Source organism: Loxodonta africana, chromosome 3, assembly GCF_030014295.1.
Source record: "Loxodonta africana isolate mLoxAfr1 chromosome 3, mLoxAfr1.hap2, whole genome shotgun sequence".
NCBI lineage: Eukaryota > Metazoa > Chordata > Mammalia > Proboscidea > Elephantidae > Loxodonta > Loxodonta africana.
The window spans coordinates 27,374,404-27,400,520 of record NC_087344.1 but is presented as its reverse complement, the minus strand read 5'-3'; the positions used below and the strand labels follow the sequence as shown (position 1 = coordinate 27,400,520).

The 26,117-nt window shown below is 44.4% G+C and overlaps 1 long non-coding RNA gene across 1 annotated transcript; it reads right to left on the bottom strand.

Moving 5' to 3' along the window:
- Positions 1–5,942: 5,942 nt before the first annotated feature.
- Positions 5,943–11,865, bottom strand: LOC104846167 (uncharacterized). Its single transcript, XR_775807.3, has 3 exons — positions 11,707–11,865; positions 11,197–11,419; positions 5,943–10,317 (listed from the first exon to the last, which is right to left on the bottom strand). It is a non-coding gene; the product is annotated as an uncharacterized LOC104846167 (long non-coding RNA).
- Positions 11,866–26,117: the final 14,252 nt, after the last annotated feature.

Sequence of the window (26,117 nt, the reverse complement as noted above, 5' to 3'; positions counted from 1 at the left end):
AATATGTGACACATAGTCTCGCCATCCTTGTTTTTAAGGGGCATTCTGGTGTACTTCTACCAATACCACAATTCAAAGGCATTAATTCTTCTTTGGTCTTCCATATTCATTGTACAGCTTTTGTATGCGTATGAGGTGACTGAAAACACCATGGCTTGGGTCGGGTGCACTTTAGCCCTTAAAGTAACATCTTTGCTTTTTAACACTTCAAAGAGGTCCTTTGCAGCAGATTTGCCCAATGCATGCATCATTAGATTTTTTGACAGCTGCTTCCTTGGGTGTTGATTATGGATCCAAGTAAAATGAAATCCTTGACAACTTCAATCTTTTCTCCGTTTATCATGATGTTGCTTATTGGTTCAGTTGTGAGGATTTTTGTTTTCTCCTTTACTACATGTAATCATATTCTTCCCTTCACTTCTAATTCCTTTCCAAATCCTACTGATTTTTTGAAAATAGCTTCAGTGCAGCCTCCTATAAATTTTCATAACATTTACAGTCTCTGTATCATTATTTAACACCTAATTGTTTGCTGTCATGGACACTTTGCCATGGTTTCGTAGGTCAGTCTGGTTTCACTAAGCAGACCGTGAGTTTTTAAATGCAAAGTCTTTGCACTTTCCGTCCGCTCTTCCTGGACTGCTCTTCCCCCAACGTCCTCATGGTTCCTCCCTCACCTCCTTAAGAATTTTGCTTAAACGTCACCTTCTTAATAAGAACTTTCCTGGCCATGTGTCTAAAATTTGAGTCCACATGCACTTCCTATTTCCCCTTTCCTGTGTTATTTTTTCCTTAGCACTTAGCACAGCCTAACATCTTCTACATTTTACTTATTTCTCCTGCATATAATCTATCTCTCTCCATCTATATACTAGAATATCAGCCCTCTGTGGGCAGGACTGTTGTCTGCTGTGTCTCCAACATCTAGCACAGTGTTATGGGTCCATAGGCGTTTAGCAAGTACCTTTGAATGAAAGAATGGATGAATGAATAAATAAACAAGAATTTTTACTGAACTTGTTTTGAAGCCCTTATATTGCCCTGCACAGTCCAAAGCACATAGAAGTAGTTGCATTAGTCTCCTAAACCAAAAAAAAAAAAAAAACCCAGACCTGTTGCTGTCGAGTCGATTCCAACTCATAGTGACCCTATAGGACAGATTAGAACTGCCCCATAGGGTTTCTAAGGAGCAGCTGGTGGATTTGAACTGCTAACCTCTGGTTTAGCAGCCGAGCTCTTAACCTTTAGTCTCCTAGTGCTGCTATAACACAACTACCACGAGTAAGTCACTTTAAACAACAGAAATTTGTTTTCTCACAGTTCAGGAAGCTAGAAGTTCCAACTTGGCTCTAGGCGGAAGTCCTTCTTTGTTTAACCAGCAATCCTTGGAGTTCCCCGGGCTTGTGGATTCATCTGTCTCTGTGTCATCAGATAGTGTCTGTCTTCCACTTGTGTCTGCTTCCAAGTTTCTGAGTCTCTGCTGCTCTTTATAATAACACAGATGTGACTAGGTTTAGGAGCCACCCTACACTGGTATGATTTCAACCCCCTGATTATATTTTTACATAGAGTGATTTGATTAGATTACATCCACAGGTATAGGGGTTAGGATTCCAACACATATTCTGGGGGGAGGGGGCACAATTCCAGTCATAACAGTTGCTTAATAAAAACAGGCTGGTTATATGACTGACATCACAGCTCCTGCCTATGAATGCAGAGGTGGTTTTTTTCTTTTTTTTGACCAAAGAGTTCTGTTTGGAATTGTATGCAGAAACTTGCTAATTAAAGGCAAGCGGGTATAGGATAGTATAAGGGAGAAAGGCCTGCAAGTCGGTCATGCTAATGAGTCAGAATTACACAGAAAATAGTGTCCCGAGGATTCAGGGTGACACTGGAAAATCCATGACTTTGGAATCAAAGTCTTTGGCTGCAATTATGAGAAAATCAAACTTGCACAGGTTTTGATTGGTTTCCATAACTGGAAGTCTAGTGGGATGTGGGCTTCAGGCACAGTTTGATCAAGGCTCCAACTTCATTTTTCTGCCATTCTATCAGCATTTCCATCTTAGTTTTTGTATCAGTCAGTGTTTCCCAAAGAAACTGAACCAATAGGAGATTATATAATAAACACACACACATATATGCACACACATATATATATGGAGCCCTGGTGGCCCAGTGGTTAAGTGCTTGGCTGCTAACTGAAAGGCTGGCAATTTGACCCACCAGCTGCTCCACGGCAGAAAGATGTGGCAGTCTGCTTCCATAAAGATTACAGCCTTGGAAACCTTATGGGGCAGTTCTACTCTGTCCTATAGGGTCACTATGAGTTGGAATTGACTGAATGGCACACAACAACAAATACGTATACATACATAACAGTTGCCATCAAGTCGATTCTGACTTGCGGAAACCCACGAATGTCAGAGTAGAACTGTGTTTTATAGGGTTTCTAATGGCTGATTTTTTTTTTTTGGAAGTACACCATCAGGCCTTTCTTCCAAGGATCCTCTGGGTGGAGTCAACCTCCAACCTTCTGGTTAACAGCTGAGTGTGTTAACCAAATGTACCACCCAAGGCCTCCACATATAAATAAAGGGATTTATTTTAAGGAATTGGTTTATGTGATTATGAGGGTTGGCAGGTCTGAAATCTGTAGGGAGGGCAGGTGGCAGGCAAACTCAGGGAAGAGCTGACGCTGCGGTCTTGAGGCAGAATTTCTTCTTCTCTGGAAAACCTCAGTCTTTGCTCACAAGGCATTCAACCAATTGGATGAGACCCACCTACCTTATCAAGAGTAATCTCCATTACTTAAAATCAATTGACCGTAGTTAACACATTTGCAAAAGACCTTCACAGAAACACTTAGATTAAACCAGTTGCCATCGAGTCGACTCCAACTCATGGTGAGCCCATGGGTTTCAGAGTAGAATTATGCTCCACAGGGTTTTCAATGGCTGAATTTCCAGAAGTAGATCACCAGGCCTTTTTTTCTGAGAGACCTCTCATGGACTTGAACCTCCAACCTTTTGATTAGCAGAAGCAGATCGCCAGGTCTACTGCACCATCCAGGAACTCCATTAGTGTTTGATTAAGTAGCTGGGTGCTACAGCCTAGCCAAGGTGACACATAAAACTGACCATCACAGTTTTGCTCTCAAGCTGACTTCCCTCATGGCTGCAAGATGGTTGTTAGCAGCAGCCCAGTTAACAAATATCCTCGTTCATATCTAGTAGGAGGGAGAGACTGGCTTCTTGAATACTCTTGTTGAAGCAAGATTTTTCTGGAATCCCCTGGCACAGTACTTCTTGGGCCTTCTTGGTCCACTCTGGCTCATGCCACCCATCTGTGAACCAATTACTAACAACAGGGCAGAGTTGACCATAATTGACTTGGATTAACCTCACTGGGTGTCTTGGGTCTGATCCACTGCCTGAGATGAACCTGAGTTTGCATCCCTACTCCCCACCTCATGGCTGTGTGATAATGGGCCAATGCAATGACCCATCCTCCTGAGTCTCAGTTTTCTCATCTGTGAAATGGGTATCATAGTGATACCTATTTATAGAGCTCTTAGAAAAATAAGTGAGTGATTGATGCAAAGTGCCCAGCGCAGTCCCTGACAATTCTGCCCACAACAAACAGCCTAGCAGATAAAGGCATTAATAAGAGGAGCGGCAGCAGGCTGCTGCTTTGTACAACCCTGGGGCACCATTGACGTGGAGCCCCCGGGTGGTACACACTTAATGTGCTCAGCTGCTAACCAAAAGTCCACCCAGAGATCCTTGGAAGAAAGGCCTGGTGATCTACTTCCAAAAAGTCAGCCGTTGAAAACCCTGTACAGCACAGTTCTACTGTGACACACATGGGGTTGCCACGAGGCAGAACTGGCTCCATGTCCACTGGAGGGAAGTGCTGAGAGAAAAGCAGAGAAATGAAGCTAGATCCTTGATCAAACTGTGCCTGAAGCCCACTGTGTGGTTCCAGTCCACCCAGTGGTCCCTTGGAAGAAAGGCCTGGTGATCTACTTTTGAAAAATCATCCATTGAAAATGGAATACAGTTGTACTCCGACATTCATGGGGTCACCATGAGTTGGAGTTGACTTAACAGCAACTTTTTTGTGTTTTTTTTTTTAACTGGTGTATATGTAACAGCAACTTCTGAAACTGTACAACGTGAAATACTTGCTAAGCACTTTCCAAGGATTCATTTAAGTAACCTTACAACAACCCCATGAATTGGACATTTTTATTATCCCCGTCTTGCATATGAGGAAACTGAGGCACAGAAAGGCTAAGTAACTTGTCTTAGGTCCCACAGGGTGCAAGTGGGATTTGAAGCCAGGAAGCCTGATTCCAGATCTGGGCTGTTGAGCTCCTCCTATGTGCAGCCCTAGTGCTCAGCCCCCAGCTTCGCATTTAAACCTGAGGTAGGGAGTCATCAACACCATTGATCTAAACCAAACCAAACCCATTGCCGTTGAGTCAATAGCTGCATTGAAACCACTTGCCGAACAGGTCAGTTGCAGAGCTGGGATTGAGTCCACTCCAGGTTGCAGCCTTTTCACCCCCATCTGTACCAGACAGCTTCCCTGCACCCACCTGAGCTCCCGAGAGACAGCCGTGATGGAAATCCAAGTTGGGATTGACATCGTTGCAAAACATTTTAGTGAGTGGGTTTCCAGGACTGTAAACAGGTTTAGTCCTCTTCCGCTGCTTTGCAAAGTGGCAATTTAGTCAGAGCAGAGGAGCTGAGAGTAAATTTAACAAACAAAAGCTGGTGAGCAACTTGAGGAGCCCCAGGGAGCTACCTGGCAGACTCAGGCCAGGTAGCATGGAGCTGGAAGCCTTCCCAGAGGGCCCTCTTCCTCCAGCCGCTGGAGGTCCAGTGGGAGGTGCCTGGGAACCTCAAGTAAGGTGGCGTCAGAGACACAACAGACATCTGTCTCTTGCCCACAGAGGGGGACAGGGTGGAATAATAGGTGGTCCCATTTCTCTTTCTCTCTGGGTCTCTTTTTCTGGGCCTCTGTCTGTCTGTCTGTCTCTCTCTTTGGTTCTCTCCCTGTCTCTCTCTTGGATCTCCTCCTCCCTGTCTGTCTCTCTTCTCTGTCTCTCTTGGCCTCTCTTTGGGTCTATCTGGGTGTGTGTCTCTCTCTCATTCTCTCCCTGTTTCTCTGAGTATCTCTGGGTCTTGCTCTGTCTCTCTCTCTCTTGCTCACTCATGCACATACTTTCTCTCATCTCCACACCCCACCTGTGGTTGCTCTCCATCTGCAAGCCAGGATGCTGCTGCCTGTGGGCTGGGTACTAGGCGCAGAAGAGGAATTCTCTACACCCTCCAGGGTCGGTGCTTAACTGCTGCCAGGTGCATCGTAGGAAGGACGTGTCTTCAGCCGTTCGTTGTCTGGGAGCAGAGCCTGAGATAGGGATTCTTGGGCCAGAATTTATCAAGAGGTGTCTCGGGAGAGACCAGAAGACAGTACTTTTCAAAGTCCACTGAACGTTATCATCGCCTGGGGAGATGTTAAAAATCCTGGTGGCTGGGCCTCACTCCTCCTCAATTAAGTCAGAGCCTCGGAGATATTTCCAGTTTGGGAACCTGTGGTAGGATGAACATGTGGGGAAGAGGCAGGGCAGGGGAGAAGCCGGCCATGGCTGTGGGTCCAGCCCAAGCTCAGCCCCAGCCTGAGCACATTTGCTGTTTGTTGGGGCAAGGGTGGAGGCTGGAGGCCAGGAAGGAGGCCGCTGTCATAGTCTGGCTGAATGTGAGGGTGGCCTGGTCTGGTGCTGCGGCCGTGCAGATGGAAAGACAAGGTTGAGATGTGTTGGCGCATTGGAGCTGCCAGGACTTATTGATGGAATAGATGTGGGAAGGCTTCTGGCTCAAGGAGTTTTCCCCAAAGGGATTCCATAACTTTGAGGTGAAAAAGATCTGAAAAACAAAATAGCAGCTAGACTTTACCACAGTCCTTGGAGCTGTCACCACTCAGCTATTCTTCAGTTGTTCAGAGGACAACTTGGCCCTGAGCAAAGTTCTCTGTGGACACTGACCCATTCCTTCCTCTCTGACCGCATTTCTCCCACCATCCTCCTTGTTTCCCACCCTCCAGCCCCACCGACTTTTCCTTGCTCCTAAAACCCACAAGCTTGTTCCACCCCAGGGCCTTTGCACCTGATGTACCTTCTGCCTTGGGCATCTTTCCCAATATCCACATGGCAGCCTCTTTTTTTCATAAGAACAGCTAACATTCCTCAGGTTTTAATGCACAGGTACCGTGCTGGATACTTAAGAGGTGTTTTACTTAGGCCTCACAACAGATGGGTGAAAAAGGAGGTGTTATTTTTTAATTTTTTTGCAATTTACTTTATCTTTTGTTGCTATTGTTGAGATTATACACTGCAGAACATATATTAATTCAACCAGTACAATCCAGTGACACTGATTACATTCTTTGAGTTGTGCAAACATTCTCACCCTCCTTTTCTGACTTGTTTCTCCCCCATTAACAAACTGACTGCCCCCTAAGCTTCCTATCTAATCTTTTGGAATTGCTTTTGTCAGTTTGGTCCCTTATAGCACAGCACTCTAGGCAGACATTCTTTAGTAGTTAAGCTAAACTATTGTTTGATTTTAAGAAGACTCCAGGGAATATTTTTGGTTTAAGGTTTAAAGATTATCTGAGGGCAATGATTTAGGGGGTTCATCCAGCCTCCATGACTCCATAAAGTCGGGATTCCATGGGAATTTTAAATTCTTTGCTGAGTTTTATCCCTTTTGATCAGGATTCTTCTATAGAATCTTTGATCAAAATGTTCAGTAATGGTAGCCAGGCACCATTCAAGAGGAGGTGTTGTTATCTCCTTTTCACAATGGAGGACAGTACACTGGGGCTCGGAAAGGCTCGGAAACCTGGCCAAAACCACCTTAGTAGTAACATCAGACTAGAGCCCAGGTCTGTCTTGACTCTGAAGCCTCATCTTGAAACCACTGTGCTATTCTGACTCCCTCATTGACTTAAAAATATATATTTTTTTATTGTGGTATTGTTGTTAGCTGCAGCTGAGTCGGCTCCCAACTGGTGGTGACCTCACGCACAACAGATTTGGACTGCTGGGACCCATAGGGTTTTTATTTGCTGCTTTTCAAAAGTAGATCACCAGGCCTTTCTTCCTACTCTGCTTAGTCTGAAAGCTCTGCTGAAGCCTGTTCACCATCGTAGCAACATGCAAGCCTCCCGTGACAGACGGGTGGTGGCTATCCTTGAGGTGCATTGGCTGGGAATCAAACCTGGGTCTCCTGAATGGAAGGCAAGAATCCTACCACTGAAGCAACACTGCCCTCGTGGTACAAAATACATAACATAAAATTTATCAATTTAACTATTTTTAAGCGTACAATTTAATGGCATTAATTACATTCACAGAGTTGTGCAGTCTTCACCATTATCTATTTCCAGAACTTCTCCATCACCTCAAATAGAAACCTCATACCCATTAAGCAATAACACCCCATCACCCCCTACCCCCCAACACCTGGTAACCTCTAACCTTCCTTCTGTTTCGACGTCTAGGTATTTCATAGGTAGCGTAGTGGTTAAGTGCTATGGCTGCTAACAAGAGGTTGGCAGTTCAAATCCGCCAGGCGCTCCTTGGAAACTCTACGGGGGCAGTTCTACTCTATCCTATAGGGTCGCGATGAGTCAGAATCGACTCGATGGCACTGGGTGGGTACTGGGTTAGGTATTTCATATAAGTGGCGGCCTCTCATATGAACTCCTAAGTCCCTTGCTCAGAGACCTTCTCCACTCCTTTCATTTTCAGTCATACTTTCCCATTTTATCATCTACTGTTTTGTGGTATCTGAAATAACCTTTGTAAATTTACCCATGGCCTGGTTTCCTGGCCTTCTGCCCCATTAGAATGTTAGCTCCTAGAGGACAGGGACTCGAGTTGGTTTTGCTCAAAGCTGCATCCCCAGGCCCAGAACAGCGCCTGACACACAGTAGGTGTTCAGTACATTTGTTGCCTCCCCAACTGCAGCTTTGATTGAGGACCCAAGTAGTTCTTTAGTATGCATTGGATTTTGTCCTGAAGGGATCCAGAGGATTCCAAGGTTTTGAGTGGGAGGAGACCTGGGAATACTGGGAAGGAACCAGCTGGGCCCTGCAGTCTCTGATCACTGTTAGGATTCCAAAGACAGATGCTGCGTGGCAGAGGAGAGCCCAGGGGTACTGGAAGGGAGGCTGCAGTGGGCATGGGAGAAGCAGAGAACTGAAGATAATGCACAGTCTCGCTTGCTTCGTGGTCAAGCGAGATGTGGACCGATGTAGCCCAAGGGCTTGCTCTGAGGCCAGGTGCAGGGTCCACAATTGGCTGTGTGCCTTGGGCAAGGTCCCAGTCCCATCTGAAGAATGGGGAGAAGACCACCACCCTCCAGGCTTGTTAGAAGAGCCTTAGAGAGGCTCTTGGCCCAGTGTCTAGTAAATAAACGCTCTCCAAATGCGGCAGTGTTGGACTGCTATCACAAAAAATTAATAGTGATTGGTATTGAATAACCATGACAATGGCTATTAGTGCCATTGTTAGAATGATCAGTAATATTATTATGGCAATCATAGAATTGGGGCAGCTACATCGTAGCAGTTAAAAGAATGGACAGTGGGCCCATAGATTCTGAGTTTGAATCCTGACTCTGCAATTTCTAGCTGTGTGACCTTGGGCAAGGCATTCATCTCTCTGGGCCTTGGTTTCCTCATCTGTAAAACAGAATAGCGACCATATCTAACTCATGAGTTAACAAACATAAAGTACCATAGTGAGGGCCGTGGAAATATTTCGTATTTATTGTTATCCTTATTCCTGTTTTGTCAAGCTCCACCCTTCCTCCTAATTGAGGATATTTTCCACATGCATAAAATTAGGTAACGCTGCCAGTGTTGGTGGGGTTGTAACATGGTGGAGCTGCTGTGGAAAACAATTTGATAGTTCCTCAAAAAGTTAAACATATTCTATGACCCAGCAATCCCACTCTTAGGTATACAGCCCAAAGACTTGAAAGCAGGGACTCAAACAGACAGATGTACATCAGCGTTCACTGTGCCATTACTTACAATAGCCAAAAGGTGGAAATGACCCAAGTGTTCGTCAACGGATGAATGGATAAACACAATGTGGTATAGCCACACAAAGGAATAGTATTTAACCACAAACAGAAATGAGGTTCTAACACATGCTACGACATGGACGAGCCTTGAAAACATTATGTCGAGTGAATAAGTCAGACACAAAAGGACAGATATGTGTGATCCCACTTATATAAAATATCTAGAATGGGCAAATACATAAAGATCAAAATTTATTAGAGGTTACCAGGGGAAGGCAGGAGAGGGAATAGGGGGATTATTGCTTAAGGGGCACTGAATTTGTGCCAAGGGTGATGAAAAAAAATTTGATAACAAGTATCGGTGATGGTTGAACATGGTGAGCTTAATTAATGTCACTAAATTGTACAGGGAAAAAAAGGTTGAAATGGCAAATGTTTTGAGATAGACAGATAGATAGATAGTGAGCCCTGGCGGCGCAGTGGTTAAGTGCTTGGCTGCTAACCCAAAGGTCGGTGGTTCAAACCCACCAGCCACTTTGTGGGAGAAGATGTAGCAGTCTGCTTCCGTAAAGATTTACAGCCTTGGAAACCCAGTGGGGCAGTTCTACCCAGTCAGAGGGTCTCTTTAAGTTGGAATTGACTCGATGGCAATGGGTTTACAGATACTTATTTTTTACTATGGTAAAAAATTTTAAAGTAGGTAATACATTAAAATAACTCTTTACAAAATGACCTTGTTGGTTGTGCCTACTACCTGGAATGGTTTCTCCTTCTCTCTCCCCCTCTCCAGTGCCTGCTTAGCATGATGGTGGCTGTCTACATGGGATAGGATGGCCCATGGAAGGTGAGCAGAATAGCTCTAGTGGGGCTGAATCATTCTAATAAAATCTTAGGAGAAGGACGCCTTTGATGGGTTTGCATACACACAGGCAATGTGCCAAGGAGGATTTTTCTGTGTTCTCAAAAGATCAAAGTAAATATCAAAGTATTGCATCTCAAGACACCCATGCCATGGCCTCTAAATACTCTTGGCCAAGGATTAAATACTCTCTTCCAGACAGCTCTTTAGCAAACTAGGAGGGCATAAGAAGTTGATGAACATGGCAGAGCTGGACCCATTTGGTGATGGTGATGACTGGAGAGGTGGCAGACAGAAGGCAGAGCTCTCTACTTCTCTCTTGCTTCCATCTTCTCTCTCAACAACATGCGTCTACAGAGAGGGCAGAAGAATAGCCACAGTTAAGGCGCAAGTGAAGCCCATGATGGTGGTAGAGTTGGATAAGAAAGAGCCCAGATCCTTTAAACTTTCTAGACCTAAACAAGCTCCCTCCATAGGCACAGAGAGAATTTGCAGATGTGCTTGGGGTACTGCTCAGTGCAGACTTTGAAAAATCATGGAGAATGCCAGGCAGAGCTGGACTGAGCTGGACTAGGGTGAGGCAAATGAGGCACTCACCTTGAGCACAAATTTAAGGGGACACCAAAAAACTCAATCATCAAGATAAAGAACACCTCGATGCTATATATATATATATTTAAATTAATGCAAAAATCCAAAATAAACAAAATATCAAAATATGAAATACGGCAAGATTAGTAATACTGATTTCTCCCTTTGCCTTTGGCTCCAATATGCTTGGCTCCATACAGCACTGTAACTTAAGTTTTGTACCTAAGGTGAGTGCCTCACTTGGAAATGGGACTTAGGCCATTGTTTCCTGGCTTAAAAAGCAAAAATCAACTTAGCCTGGGCCTTACCTGATTGGATCAGGTAAAGCCAATGATACCCATTGAACTCAGGACTCATCTCCGTGATACTCAGATCTGGCAGAAGCATCAACCAATCAGAGTGCATGTTGACCAGAACCTTGGAATGGAATCTCAGGTCCTACCTAATGTGCTCAACGAAATCATGCACGAAAACCACAGGTCCTCAATGTGGGATGCTGTTAACTCTGAAGTTGAAGCTCTCAAACTCAATGGAGCGAAGGTTGATATTTATTCATTAAGGTAAAGCTAGGCTGCTGTAACAAAGAGGCCCAACTGTAATTCAGTGCCTTAAAAAAAGGTAGAAGTTTATTTCGCTCACTTGCTACAGTCCAAGGTGAGCAGTCCAGGTTGAGATGGGGTGGCTCTGCTCCATGCAGTCTGTCAGAGTCCCAGTCTTTCCATCATGTGGCTCTGCCATTGCTGCCGATGCTGCCAGTTCCCCACCCACATCGCCCTGGTGTGGACCACGGGAGCCCAGCTCAGCTGACAGCACCTGCATCTCTATGCCTGGGGCTTTTCCTGGCCACCAGAGCCCACTGTGCCTGCAAGCACAGCAAACCTGAATTATTGGGGAGCTTACACCCTCCTGAGAGCAGCCTCCAACCAATGACTAATGAGAGTTGTGTAAACATACCCCAGCTGTGGGATGGCTCCAAGGTGTGTGTTCTACACCGTCTCCCAGAGCTCTCCCGTGGCATTGAGCTTCAAATGCCCACAGTGATAACCGTTTTGATATGGCACCCTCTTAGTAGATACCCTTCCTTCCCTGCCTCACTTCCCGTCTCTCCTACTGGTATTTTCTGGGGTCATTTCACAGACAAATACTTACACTTCGCTCCTTGCCTCAAGTCTCTTTCTGGGGACTCGAACCAAGATGCCATGCTCTAGGCATTGCCATCTGTTGGCTTACCAAGGATTACAGCCAGACGTGAAGACACGTCGCTGTCCTAGCGTCCCGGTCCAAAAAAAAAAAAAAGGTCCAAAAGAGGTACTTAACACTTCCGCTTTCATTTCATTGGTCACATGGCCTCTCGGCTCGCAGGGGCAGCTGGGAAATGTAGTCCATCTCTGTACTCAGGATGTTGGTGGACATAACCCTTCCACATTCAGGGTTAACGGCCCTGGTGATGACTGAAGTTGAAAACTTGACAACTTTTATTCACAAATGTTGAGAGGTCCCATCTCAGAGCCATCCCACCAGAGGGAAGAGGGAGCTGGGGTATTGATCCACTAACTCCCTCTCATCAGTCATTGATTGAGGACATTGCTTCGGAGGGTGTTAACTCCTGGCTGCCCTCCCTGGCCCAAAACCCACCAGGGGATATTATGAGTGGGGCACCAACAGCTTCTGGCATAGGGTCCTTGTGAATATTCAATGAAATAACACATGAAAACTACAGGTCCAGTTGTGGATAATGTTTTCACAGCCGTGTTTTTCCCCCTGGTTAATCCCAAAGTCCCCTTTCAGCGAACTCCTGGGAGCAAAGCCAGTTCCCAGCCCCCACATCTTGGTGTGGCAGCATTTGAACACTGAAACCGGGAGAAATCAGCCTATTTTTTCCCTGTGTATTTTTCTGTGGGCTTTTTACAACTATGAGTGAAGTGTATGGATCCTAACAGACGTGCCCCACCCAGCCCTGCCAACCAGACAGTCACAGAGCACAAACAGACATGTGCGTTTCTTCTATTAGGTTAACCTTGTACTGTACCCAGTTTTCTAGGAGAACATTTACTGACTAAACGTTCCTTAGAGGGTTTTCATTTTGGTGGGGAGCTTTCTTCTCATTTTCTTGAGGGGTGGTAAAAAAACCCAAACCAAACCCACTGCCGTCCAGTAGATTCTGACTCATAGCAATCCTACAGGACAGAGTAGAACTGCCCCATAGAGTTTCCAAGGAGTGCCTGGTAGATTCCAACTGCTGACCTTTTGGTTAACAGCCATAGCGCTTAACCATTACGTGACCAGGGTGGTGGTGAAGTTTAAACACTGTGCTTCTGTTTTTTTGTTTGTTTTGTTTTTTAATTGTGGTAAACATATATGTGCCAAATCGTTTGCCTTTTCAACATTCTTGACGTGTATAACTCCGAAACATCTGTTATGTTTATCATGTTCCACCATCACCACTATCCATTTCCAAAATTTCCCATCATCATAACGGTAGTTCCCAAAAAAACCCAGTGCCGTTGAGTAGTTCGGCGTACCCTAAGCCGAGTCCCTCTTTTTCCCTTATTCCCACCCGCCTCTGGTGACCAGTAATGAACTTTGGTCTCTATAGACTTGCCTGTTGTTGATATTTCATAGAAGTGGGATCATACAATATCTCTCCCTTCGTGATTGACTTGTTTCACTCTGTGCTTCTGGCTCTGGCCTTTTCTCAGGGTAGGTGGAAATGGGTGGAACTTCCTCAAACCTCCCGGCAGTGTGTCCAGAGCCCAGGAGAGCTGGTTCTCCATCCTTTCTGCCTCAGAAGCACTTTTTTCCACCAGCCCAGCATCCTGCCAGCCAGTTCCCCCACACTCTCCTCTTCTTCCCCTGACTCAGAGGCTTTTCCCAAGCTCTCAGATTAAAAAGTGCTGAGGCCAGTGTCTCTAAGTGCTTTGCCTCCCGTTGTCATGGCGAGGGGACCTGCCAAGATGTGCTGGCTCCTGCCTCCTCCGCGGCACCACAGCCAGGCAGGCTCAGGACGACCCGGGACCCGGGGCTTCAGCCCCTCCGAATCTTCAACAGCAGCCTCTGTCAGCCACCCCATCATGCTCCTTTTTGATTTAATTTATTATTATTATTTTTTTGCCTTTTTAGTGTTTAAAAAAAAATTGAAAAATTAAATAAAAATTTTTAAATTAAATTTAAATTCTTGAAAGTGTGTTTTTAACTTAAATTAAAAATAGTTTAAATTTAGCTTTAAAATTTTTAATTCAAGTTAAAAGTTGCAGAGAAAATTTTTTAATTAGATTTAAATTCTTAAAAGTTTAAATTAAATTTAAACATTTTTAATTTAAGTTAAAAAATTTTTAAATGGTGGCAAGTGTTTACATTTGGTGAGATGTCTGTAATCACACACTTCAAGTCCATAAGCTCCCTGGTAGGCAAATGGTTTGCAACTGGCTGCTAATGTGAAGATTTGTAGTCCAAAATGTGGTACCTTGGAAGAAAGTCCTGGTGATCAGATTCTATGAAGATTGAAGTCAAGAAAACCCTATGGAGCATTCCACTCTGTAAAAGCATGGGGTTGCCATGAGTTGGAATCGACTTGATGGCAATGGGTTTTGATTTGATGAGCTTGCTGAATTTTTACAGATGTGTACAACAATGTGAATGCCACCCAGCTTGAGATCTAGAGCATCCTCCCCCCAAGGGTCCTTGATTCCCTTTCTCAGACTATGTACCCCACCATTCTGATCTCTTGTCACATTAAAGACTATGGTGCACCTGATCCAGCCATGGTGTTTTCAATCTCCTCATGTACATGTGAAAGCTGGACAATGAATAAGGAAGACCAAAGAAAAATTGACGCCTTTGAATTATGGTGTTGGCGAAGAATATTGAATATACCATGGACTGCCAGAAGAACAAACAAATCTGTCTTGGAAGAAGTACAGCCAGAGTGCTCCTTAGAAGCAAGAATGCCAAGACTTCATCTCACATAGTTTGGACATGTTATCAGGAGAAATCAGTCCCTGGAGAAGGACATCATGCTTGACAAAGTATGGATTCAGCAGAAAAAGAGGAAGACCCTCAACAAGATGGATTGACATAGTAGCTGCAACAATGGGCTCAAGCAACAATTGTGTGGATGACTCAGGACCGGGCGGTGTTTCATTCTGTTGTTGTACGTGGGGCCGCTATGAGTTGGCACCTAACAACAACAGCATTCTGATCTCTATCACTGTTGATTAGGTTTGCCTGTTCTTGAACTTCCAATATACAGAAACTCTCCTCTCCTCATTGTGTCCTAATTCTTTGCCTAGAACAATCGATGTTTTCCTAATTTTACGTGTGAATAGAACCTTGTTATTTTTACTCATCTGCTACTTACAATAACAATGTTGTTGCTAGGTGCCCCGGAGTTGGTTCTGATTCGTAGCGACCCTATGTACAACAGAACCAAACATGCCATTGTTGCTATGTTTGAGCCCATCGTCACAGCCACTGTGTCAACAATAACAAGCCCTTGTATAGTGCTTCCTGTGTACCAGACACTAGTCCTAGTGCTTTGCATATACAAATTATGTTAATCCACATACAATCCTGTGAGGTCAGACAAGGAAACTGAGGCACAGAGAGTTTAAGTGGCTTGTGCAAGGCCATACAGATAAGAGTCGATAGAGCCAGGGTTTAAACTCTGGCTATGGGGTTAAGCATGAAGCCTTACAGCCTCTCAATCTAAATGTGGTGGCAGCTTCTGAGATGACCGCAATGATCCCACCTTTGGGTCTTCATACCCTTGAGTAGTCCCTTCCCCTTGAGCATGGACTGGACCTAGTGACTGTCTGCTAATGAACAGAAATTGCGAAGTGATGGGATGCCACTCCCTAATTAGATTACAAAAGACTGTGGCATCTGTCTTGCTCTGTTGTTTATTGTCACCTAACTTTCCTGGCTTCTTTTGGGTTGCTTATAGGTTTTTTTTAATTCTCCTTTGGGATTTTTCAGGTCTACTTAGATGGCACTAGTTTTTTTTTTTTTTGCTTTCATTAATTTTACTCTAATTTTTTTTTTACTGGAAAATTAATGAATTCATGTTAAAATAAAATGCTGTTGAAAAGTCTGAGTTTACTTCAGAAATCCTCCCCCCTGCCAAATAATCCACATTATTGTTATTGGGTGGTCTTTCAAATGTTTCCCCATCCGTGTACTAAGAAAAGCAAAACCAGCAGCCTATCGGCCCACTGCCTGGCAACATCTTCTTTCCAGTTAACAATGGATGATGTTATTTTTACGACGTGAGCTGAGATTTCTCCTGAGCCTTCATTCAACACAGTTTAGTGAGCACCTACTATGTGTGAGGTAAGGCTCCAGGGCTTAGGACCCATTGGTGCCTTCCTTTGAAAACATTTTTAAAAATCTCTTCTTTACCCCCCTCCTTTTTTCCTCCCTTTTGCTGTTTTTCAAAATGGGGATAATACTAACACCTACCCCATGCTGTTTTGGGGAGGGTGAGTCCAGTTAATACAGGGCAAATTTTCAGCCAAGTGCATGGCGCATATTAGCAGTTGTATTTACTAGGAGCCCTGGTAGTGCAGTGGTTACAGTGCTCAGCTGCTAACTGAAAGGTTGGTGGTTTGAACCCACCAGTCACTCCTTGGGAGAAAGATGTGGCAGTCTGTTCCCATACGATTACAGCCTTGGAAACCCTGTGGGGGCAGTTCTACTCTGTCCTGTAGAGTCAGTACGGGTTGGATTCGACTTGACACAACAACAAGTTTTTTTTAATTATTATTATGATTATTTTCCTTTTATCTTTTTTTCATTTCTTTCCCCATCTATTTGCATACCTTTTCACCTTCCTTTTTTTTTTGTAGTGTGTATATTTTTTATATAAAATAGAGGGTCAGTGAAAAAGAGGAAGACCCTTAACGAAATGGATTGACACAGTGGCTGCAACAATAAGCTCAAGCATAACGATTGTGAGGTTGGTGCAGGACCGAGTGTTTTGTTCTTGATGGCACCTAACAACAACATATATATAACAAAACATTGGCCATTCCAATTTTTTTTGCATGTACATTGATTACTTTCACCACGTTTAGCGACCATCACCACTATCTGTTTCCACGTTTCCCCGTTGCTCTCCACAGAAGTTCAGTGCCCCATAAGCAGCGACACCTACCCTTTTTTATAGGGAGGGAGGTGGTTGAATTCCAGCAGTGTTTGGTGTGGATCCATTACCAGTGGCTGGGAAGAGAGGAACTGAACGCGAAGATGCATTTGGCTGGCTCAGAGCAGCGGGGAGAGCCAGAGCCAGCTGGAACGAAACGGGCTCGTCTCCCTTCCTCCTCCCAGCCTCATCCCCCTGCTCCTCGGGCAAATGATTCCTCGTTGTTTCTGAAGACCCAGAGGGGCTTAGGCTGGCAGGTGGGCACTGGGGGCAGAGGCTGGCCGCTCAGCAAAAGACAAGAGGCCTGCTGCTCACAAGTGCCACCTACTCCTTTATCTGCCTGTCTCCAAGGTCCCTCTGTTCCCTGCCCACACACCTTGCCTGCTATTTAATCAGAGGAGGGCAGGCATACATGAGCTCTGCAGCCACCGCCAGGGCTACAGCTTTGTGTTTCTCTTCCCCTTTTTAAAAATAAACCCATTGTCAGAGGAAGGCGACACTTTACTATTTAATCATTCACTTACTCGCTCATTCAACGCAACAGATATTTACAGGGTACTGCTGTGGTCAGCGCCAGGGACACAAACATGAAAAGGCCACAGTGTTTGCCCTGCAGGAGCCGACACACAAATCAACAATGACCATGGGGTCAGCTGAATGCTGCCGACAAAGGAGATGCAGAGTGAAGCGGACCCTACTTTTCTTTGTGGCATCGGGGAAGCCTTCCTAGCAGGGAGAGCATTGAACCAAGGCAGGAGCCACGACTGGGAGTTTGTTAGACTGGGGGAGGGCATCCCACATGGATGCAATAACCCGGGAATGCACATCAGAATTCTTTCAGTTGTAAGAGACAGAAACACAATGCAAACTGACTCAGGTTAAAGAAAAAAAAAAAAAAAAAGGGAATGTATCGACTCAAGTAATGTAAAAGTTAGTTTCAGGAATGGCAGCATCCAGAGGCTGGAATGAGGTCATCAGTCTTCTCTATCCCTGAGCTCAAAAGCAGATCTCCAAGCTTTTCTTCTGAGCCACCTCTGGGTGTACTGGGACCTCTAACCTTTCGGTTAGCTGCGGAGAGGGCATTAAATGTTTGCACTTCAGGGACTCCTCTTTTCATAGTTCTAGCTAAGTTCCTGGGAGGATCCCACTGGCCCAGCTTAGATCACATGCCCTTCCCTGAACCAATCACAGTGGCCTGGGGGAGTTGATGCTCTGACTGGGTGATACTCGGTCACATGCCCACCCCTGGGATCGTCTCATCCAAGCAATAAGGGAGAGAATGGGGGTGGGAAGACCCCCAAAGGAAAACATGGCTCTTATTTATAAAAGCAAAAATAATAAGCACCCTTGAAGGTGAGAAAAGCCACAGAGGCAAGAGCTACCAGGAACTGTTGGGTGAACTCCACATTGTTCAGTCATGCTGAAGCATAGGTGAAGGTGGAGAAGGCAGGGTGGGAATGCTAATTTGTTGGAATAAAGGTTTGGCTGCTGCAAGAAGGACCCAAAGTAATAGTGCCTTCAACAAGAAAGAAACTTATTTCTCACTCACAGCAATATATAAGCTGGTTGGGGTTGGTGCAGTGGCTGCATGGTGCCATGGGCCCAGGTGCCTTCTGTATTTTGGCTCCACCCTCCCTGGCTGCTGAGCTCACCATCCCCAAGTTCATATTCCAGCCAGGGCAAAGGGCAAGTGCAGCAAGGAGAGCCATACACTTTTCGTACACCATACTTCCACCCTCACCCCACTGATTACAGTTAAAAAAAAAACAGTTAGCTGCAAGAAAAAAAAAAAAAAAAAGCTGCAAGGGAGCATGGGAAATGCAGTCTTTGTTATAGGAGGCCACGTTTATGCCAAAAATCTTGGGTTCTATTACTGTAAAAGAAGATGAGTGTATTAGTTATCTATGGCTGCATAACAAAGTACCTGTCTTAGTTTCTTAGTGCTGTAACAGAAATACCACAAGCAGGTGGCTTTAAAGAACAGAAATCTGTTTTCTCACAGTTCAGGAGACTATAAGTTTGAATCCAGGGCATTGGCTCTAAGGGAAGACTTTCTTTCTATCGGCTCTGGGAGATGATCCTTGTTTCGTTCAGCTTCTGTTCCTCAGTACCTTGGTGATCTCCAGGTGGCATCTACTTTACCAAGTTTGTGTTTTCCTGTCTCTGTGTCAGTGCTGCTTCTTGTAACTCAGAAGTGCTTAGGTTTGGGGCAGTCCCCCACACTGATATGGCCTTATTCACATAATAAAGAAACCCCTATTCCTGAAGGGGATTACAAACACAGGTATAGGGGTAAGGAGTCCAACACATATTGTGGGGAGGCACAATTCAACCTATAACAGTATCCCAAACTTAGTGGTTTAAAACAACATGTATTACCTCACAGTGCCTGTGGGGCAGGAGTCTCGGTGCAGCTTAGTGGGGTCCTTGGGCTCAGGATCTCCCATAAGGCTGTAGCCAAAGTGTCAGCTGGACTGCAGTTGTCTGAAGGCTCAAGTGGAGCAGAATCCACTTTCAAGCTCACTCACGAGGCTGCTGGAGGGATTTAGTTCTTCACAGACTGTGGGCCAAGGGCCTCCCTCATTGCTTCACCACATGGGCTTCTCCAGGGGACAACTCATAACATGGCAGCTGCTTCATCAGAGCTAGTGAGAGAGAGTGAGAAGAGCCAGAGAGAGAGAGAGAGCAAGATGGGAAGTACAATCTTTTATAACCTAATCCTGGCAATAGCATCCCCTCATTTTTACTGTATTCTGTTCATTAGAAGGGGGTCACTGGGGAAGGGGGGCATGACATTGGGAGGTGGGGACCCTTGGTGCAATCACAGAGGCTGCCCTCCACAGTGAGGATGGACATGAGGAAGGGTCTCTATCCACTCTGTTGAGGGTATTTAGGCAGGGTACTCCACAAACACTTATTGGGCACTTCCAGTTTGCCAGCAACTATTCTGGAAAATTTTTTTTTTTTTTATTCTGGATGGAGAGGGAGCAAGGATAAGATGCAATCCCTCCCCTCAAAAGGGCTTACATTCTAGAAGAGGATGTCATCCCTGGTAAAATTGGGATTTACAGGGACTCCAGGAGAGAGTGGTGGATTCTACCGAGAAATATTAGAAAAAAAATTTATGGAGTGTGCTTTTTTTGGTGGTAAGTGTGTACATATACACACACGTACATGTACATGGGGCCCTGGTGGCACAGTGGTTAAGCGTTTGGCTGCTAACCAAAACGTCAGCAGTTTTAATCCACCAGCCGCTCCTTGGAAACCCTATGGGGCAGTTCTACTCTGTCCTATAGGGTCGCTATGAGTCGGAATCAACTCAATGGCAATGGATTTGACTTCTTGGTTTTATTTATATACACGTATACGTACATATATGAGCCCTGGTGGCGCAGTAGTTAAGCATTCGGCTGCTAATCAAAATGCCGGTCTCTCTAGGGTCACTATGGGTCAGTATTGACTTGACGGCAACGGATTTTTTGTTTTTAATATATATATGACAAAACATTTGCCATTTCAACACTTTTTATATGTACAAATTCAGTGACTTTAATTACATTTATCTTCTGTAAACATCACTACTATCTGTTTCCAAACTTTTCCATCACCCTCAACAGTAGCTCAGGGCCCCCCAGGTAATGATTCCCCCATTACCTCTTCCACCTGCCTGTGGTAACCACTAATAAAATTTGGTCTCCCTACGTGTGCCTATTCTAGATCTCTCATGTACTTGGGATCATACACTATTTGCCCTTTTGTGACTGACTTATTTTGCTCAGCATAATATGGATTGGTGTGTGTGGAACACTGAGAGACGGGGGGTTTCCAGGATGAATGGAGCTTTGTACCCAAAGGCCTAATGATATGAAGTCTTTGGTATTAAACCAAAAAAGAAAAAAACAAAAACCCAGAACTGTTGCTGTGGAGTCAATTCCCACTCATAGTGACCCTATAGGACAGGGTAGAGCTGCCCCATGGGGTTACCAAGGCTGTAATCTTTATGGAAACAGATTGCCACACCTTTCTCCCAAGGAGTGGTTGTGGGCTCGAACCACACCAACCTTTTGGTTAGCAGCCGAGCACTTAACCACTGTGCCACTAGGGCTTCTTTCTTTGGTATTAGAGGGAAGGAAAGCAATTGAGCATAGATAATGTGGTTCTCCAAGCAACCTGCCCACTAGAACCCTCTGGGGAACTTTAAAGTATGTATGCCAGGGCCCCACCCCAGACCAATTGAAACAGTCTCTCTGAGGGTGAGGATTTTTAAGAAGCTTTCCCTTTCCTGAGGGATTTTAATGGGAAACCAGCATGGAGAACTCTGGCCTGGAGTTTCGGATTCAAAGTGGATGGAGCAAGACAGGAATCTGGTAGACAGGGGTCATATCAGGGCTTTTTAAGGAAGCTACGTGCTATCCCGTAGGCAGAGTCTATCCTAGAGGGTGCTGCTGGCAGGAGGCATGGAGGCGAATAGCAAAGGATCTTAACCTCAAAACCAAAGAGAGTCTTGAAGAATTTTGAGCCAGAAAGTTCCTAGATCAGATGTGTGAATTAGAAAGCCCTCTGAGGGCAGTGTGAGGAATGGTTGGAGGGGATTGATGGTGGAGACAATTCCTCCATAGTAGGAAGGATGCTACAATGGTCCAGGCAAGTGAGGATGGAGGTCTGAACTGAGTGGTAGCAGGGATGGAAAGGAGCAGGTGGTTAGAGGAATATTCAGCAAGTCACTGGGTGATTAGTTGGATGATGGTGGTGAAGAGGGCTTTGATTCTGTTCATCATTGTTGTTGTGTGCAATGAAGTCGATTCCAATTCATAGCCACCCTATATGACAGTTTAGAACTGTCCCATAGGGTTTCCTAGGCTGTAATCTTTACAAGAGCATATTACCAAGTCTTTTCTCCCTTGGAGCCATTTGGTGGGCTCAAACCACTGACGTTTCGGTTAGCAGGTGAGTGTTTAACCACCTGACACCAGGGCTTCTTGATTCTGTTTAGTCGTGTTTGTTTGCTAGGTGTCATTGAGTCAGTTCCAACTTACAGGGACCCTAATACAACAGAATGATACATTACCCAGTCCTGTGCCATCCTCAGAATCATTGCTATGTTTGAGCCCATTGTTGCAGCCACTCTGTCAATTCATCTCATTGAAAGTCTTGCTCTTTTTTGTTGACCCTCTACTTTACTAAGCATGATGTCCTTCTCTAGGAACTGGTCCCTCCTGATAACGTATACAAAATACATGAGATGAAGTCTCGCTATCCTTGCTTCTAAGGAACATCCTGGCTGTACTTCTTCCAAGACAGATTTGTTTGTTCCTCTGGCAGTCCATGGTATATTCAGTATTCTTCATCAAAATCACAGTCCAAAGGCTTCAATTCTTTTTCATCTTCCTTATTTATTGTCCAGCTTTCCCATGCTTTTTAACACTTTAAAGAGGTTTTTTGTAGCAGATTTGCCCAATGCAATACGCCATTTGATTTCTTGACTGCTGTTTCCATGGGCATTAATTGTGGATCCAAGTAAAATGAAATCTTTGACAACTTCAATATGTTCTCTGTTTATCATGATGTCGCTTATTGGTCCAGTTGTGAGGATTTTTGTTTTCTTTATGTTGAGGTTTTGTATTCTTTTTGTTTTTTTATGTTTAATCCATACTGAAGGCGTAGACTTTGATCTTCATCAGTAAATGCTTCAAGTCCTCTTCACTTTCAGCAAGCAAGGTTGCGTCATCTGCCTATCGCAGTTTGTTAATGAGTCTTCCTTTAATCCTGATGCCACATTTTTCTTCATATATGATTCTGTTTAGACCGAGTTATTAAATCTGCCAGTTTGTCATCCTGTGGTGGCGTGCATGTTGCTGCGATGCTGGAGGATAGGCCACCAGTATTTGAAATTATCAGCAGGGTCACCCACGGTGGACAGGTTTCAGTGGAGCTTCCAGACTAAGGCAGAATAGGAAGAAAGGTCTAGCAATCTACTTCTGAAAATTCGCCAATGAAAACCCTATAGATCATAACAGAGTATTGTCCAAACTACTTGCTTTGGACATATCATAGGAGGCATCAACCACTAGAGGAGGATATCATGTTTGGTGAAGTAGAGGGCCAACAAGAGTGTGGAAAACCCTTGGTGAGGTGGACTTACACATTAGCCATAAGGATGGACTTAAACATGTTGGTGATTGTGAGGATGACACAGGACCAGGCAGCATTTTGTTCTGTCGTACATAAGGTCAACAGGAGTCGGAGTCAACTTGATGGTAGCTAACAACAGAAACATTAATCTTATAAAATCCTGTATCATCTGGACTAGAGTTCCCAGTAAGGCCTACACTGGATTCAGAGTGCAGCCATCTCAAATAAACATCTAGACTTGTAGCCCCCCTTTCTGGCATCCCTTTGATGCACATGAGGCCTGTGTGAGAAAGTTTTTTGTGGTCACTCCAGGAGAACATGTTGGGCTGCAAATCACAGTAAACTCAAGCAGATTGAACAGCAAGGGAGGGTATTGGCTTTCATACTGGAAATTTAGAGGTTGTATATGTTTCAAGATATGGTTGATCCAGCACCATTTGTGTCTCTCAAGGATCCAAGATCTTAGGATGGCTGCCACTACAGTGGGACCTACCTGCTTCCTTGTGCATGCCCAGTGGAAGAGAAAGGGTAGTTTCTCATGACTCTTGTATGAGAGAAAGATTTTTCACAGATGCCCCCAGAAAATCTCTCTGTGGGCTTTATTGTCCAAATTAATGTGTGTATGGCAAGATAGGTTCCTTTGTGTCATTGCAAGAAGGCTTGAAGCAAATCCTCCCATGTCACATGGACTCAGACATTGTCCTATGATCCCACGAAGAGGTGTGCCAGAGCTCAGACACCCTGCTGGACACGCCATGGGGCTCTGCAATCCAGGACACAGAATCTGGCCAGTGAAGAGTACCTTCAGGGAGATGAAGGTGCTCCTTCCTCCAGGCAGACATGACCCATGCTGGCAGCATGTTTAGGTGCGTATAGGTTCAATTTTTTTTAAGTATAAAAATAAGCTCTTTATTATGGAAAATTTCAAACATACACAAAAGTGGAGAGAATTATGACAACAACCTCTGTGTACCTATTTCTCAACTTCAATAATTATCATCATTTGGCAAATCTGGTTTCTCTATATCCCCACTTACTGTCCCCACTTTTAATTATTTAAAGCAAACTCTAGGCATTCTGTCATCATGGGGGTCCATGAGTGGTACAAATGGTTAATGAGCTTAGTTGCTAACTGAAAGGTTGGCAGTTCGAGTCCACTCAGAGGCATTTCAGAAGAAAATCCTAGTAATCTCTTTCTGAAAAATCAGCCATTGGAACCCTATGGAGCACAGTTCTACTCTGACACACATGAGGTCTCCATGAGTTGGAATCGACTTAATGGCAACTGAGGATGGTATATCATTGTAGCTGCATCTGCTACCTGTAGTTCTACTACATGTATGTTTCTCTAAGAGATGAAGATTCTATTAAAAACTACAATCACAATGCCATTGTTTTAAAATAAACTTTTTATTTTTAGATAATTTTAGATCTAGAGAGAAGTTGCAAAGATAATAGCGAGAGTTCTCTCACCCAGCTTCATCTTTCCTTATTGTGGAACATTTGCCAAAATTAAGAAATTAACCTTGATACTTTAACCCCCAAAAAACAAACCTGTTGCTGTCGAGTTGATTCTGACTCATATTGACCCTATAGGACAGAGTAGAGCTGCCTCATAGAGTTTCCAAGGCTGTAATCTTTACAAAGCAGACAGCCACATCTTTCTCCCGTGGAGCAGCTGGTGGTTCAAATCGCCGACCTTCTGGTTAGTGCCTGAGTGCTTAACTGCTGTGCCATCAGAGCTCCTTCGTTAGTACCTTACTATGAGCTAAATCAGAGATCTAGGCAATCCTCATGGGGCTTGCCTTCTCTCTCCCCATGTCTCTGCTTCCCTTGCTTGCTTTTTAATCTCTTTTATATCTCAAAAAGAGATTGACTTAAAACATACCCTACACTAATCCTGCCTCATTAACATAACAAAGACTACCCGGTCCCAAATGGGATTATAACCACAGGCACAGAGGTTAAGATTTACAACACGTATTTGGGGGGACACAATTCAATCCATTATACCCCCAAGCAAAAACTTCTCCTTTCTCCCTCCCTCCCACCCCTGGTAACCATTAATAATCTTTGGTTTCTGTATATTTGCTTATTGCATATAAATGAGATCACACAATGTTTATCCTTTTCTGTCTGACTTATTTCTCTCAGCATGATGTTTTCAAGGTTCGTCCATGGAATGACATGCATCAGAAATTCATTTCTCTGTATGGCTGAGTAGTATTCCGTTATATGTGTGTACTGCATTGTGTTTATCCATTCATGTGCTGATGGACATTTCGGTTGTTTCCACCTTTTAGCTATTGTGAAAAGCACTGCAGTGAGCACTGATGTACAGGTTTCTGTTTGCGTTCCTGACTTCACTTCTGGGTATATACCTAGAATTGGGATTGCAAGTAAACTTTTTAGGTTTTACAGGCCACGTGGTTTCAACTATGCCATTATAGCATGAAAGCAGCCATGGGCAATATGCAAACAAATGGGGGCTCTGTCCAATACATTTTATTTACAAAACCAAGTGGTGGCTTGATTTGTTCAGGGACTATAGTTCCTAATTATGATGGTACCTGGCTGAGAGGGTTAATGGGATTCAGTTTAGTTTTTTTTTTTTTTTTGCTTGGTTGGTTTTTGTTTTTGACAAGAACAATTCTTCAGTGGTGCCGGGTACTTCCTGTTGCTTCATTGGGTGGCACATTGTATCTGCTTGTCGCTCTCAGTGATGTTGAATTTGCCCAGTGGTTCAGATGTTACCAGCCTGATTCATCCATCATGAAGTTCTCCATCAGTGGGCTGTCTTCAGCACTCCCCTTTCTCCCTTGGCTGGCCGTACTCATGCATTGCACACCTTGAGCAACTGTACATGGAGGTCTTCCCCCAGCCTTTTTTCTTGCCTTTTAGACTACACAGCTCTGTTTTCAACAAGCACATAGAATAGTTGCACTGCAGCTTCTTAGAGTACTGCAAACTCTGCCACTCAGTCAGGAAAGAATCTGCAGGGGATTGCCTGAGGTAGCGCAGCCTCTGGATTCTTCTGTACCAGAAGTTGTATACCAGCTGCAGCTTTCTTGTTCCAAAAAATGATTTCCTTGCCAACATTTAAAATCTGGAAGTTTTCACGTAAAAATCTGACTTTTCCACTCCTGGAAAATAAAGGAACCTGGCCACTTTGGGTCCACATCAAGGTAATAATTGGTTGGAGCTGAGAGCAACTGCCCCCTTTAGATGAGAGGCCTCTGCATCAGGAAGACCTGGTGAGGACTGTGGCATACTGCAAGGCACATGCCCT